Source organism: Cyprinodon variegatus, unplaced genomic scaffold, assembly GCF_000732505.1.
Source record: "Cyprinodon variegatus isolate N-32 unplaced genomic scaffold, C_variegatus-1.0 Scaffold166, whole genome shotgun sequence".
NCBI lineage: Eukaryota > Metazoa > Chordata > Actinopteri > Cyprinodontiformes > Cyprinodontidae > Cyprinodon > Cyprinodon variegatus.
Window position 1 is genome coordinate 599,737 of NW_015150619.1, and position 1,469 is coordinate 601,205.

The following is a 1,469-nucleotide window of genomic DNA, read 5'->3' on the forward strand; positions in this document are numbered from 1 at the left end:
ACAAAAATATATATATACATATATTATTGTGTGCATGTGTGTATAGTTGCATATGTCACATAGAATACATGTAAAGAAATAATGTATTTATACAAACCCTGTAAGGTGGGCTGTGCCTATAAGTCCCATCGGGATTGTAGGAAACTGTATTGTTCCTAGTGGAACACCAGCGGGTCCTGATGCTTACTAAGCTGGCCATAGGAGGCTTCCATAATGTCTTACTTTTAAGACAACAGATAACACATATCATGGCGATCACTGACACGCTTCCGCTTTGGCCTAAGTTTCTTTACCAATAGGCATTATTCAGGAGCCTATTTCTCCCTCAGCCAGAGTCACCAGCTAATCCGTAGATCACTTTTCACGTCTTTTTGTTTAGTTTATTCCCTCTACATGTTACCTGTTCTCACTTTGCTTTTGTTTGTCACTGGGTCCTTTTTTATGCTTGCCCCGTGTCCCTGTGTTTTGTGAGTTATTTTTTTTTTACAAATTTACCCCTATTTATCTTGACCCATTCTTCTCAAGTAGTTCTGTACATTTTGACAGTTTAGGACATATTACAGTTACAGCTTGGATTTGACTAAATGTCTCAACAGAATAAGATCTCAAATATAAAATGGTACAGGAATGGATAGAGGCTTAAGGATCTTTTGAAAAGTGAAAATGTTATACATAAAATGTAATTTAGGTAGAACACATGTACTAAAACTGAAAATAAGCCCAAAATGAAACCACTTTTAGGGTAAAACCTTATAATGAGTTTAAGGAAACTTTAGAGTAACCAGTGTCTTTTTTCTTCCCTGCTGGCTCAAACAAAACAACACATCTAACTGCAGTAAAATTGACCAGAAATGACTAAGTGGACTCAGCTGAGTAAGCACAGTGGGACAGCTTCCTTTTAGCAGAAAAGTCATACCTTTAAAATCATTGGGGAAATAAGAATAAGGTGTGGCAGGACTCCCCACCCCCAAGCCAGTACTTGCAGACAATGTTTCTGTTAAAGTGAGAGCTCCTTATGTGCTGCTGAAGAGGTCTTCCACTAAAAGACAGACTAAAAAGGAGACTTTAGCCGTATGTTGGAGCAAGAAAAAAGAGGAGGTGAATAGGGGGGGAAAAAAAGGCACAGATGGGGAGATCAATAAGGGTGTGTGAGAAATGGTCCAAGCGGCTTGCATTTCCTCGGCGGTCATCAAAAGGTTATTTTACACCCAAAAAGCTTGTATTGATTGCATGCGCTCGACACGGTCTCTGAGAGAGCAGAAGGATATCTGCTGGGGGAATTTACACGGTATTTATTTTTTGCATTAGGATTAGGGTGGGCGTTGGGGACGATCAATGCTTGTTTAATGTAGCTGCAGGGATCAAACCATGAATCATGAGCTCCAGGGCTATTACATTTTATTTGGTATTATCATTGATTCGCTTAAGGGCCCAGTCATCCCTCAGTAGTCAACATATAGAATTAGAGC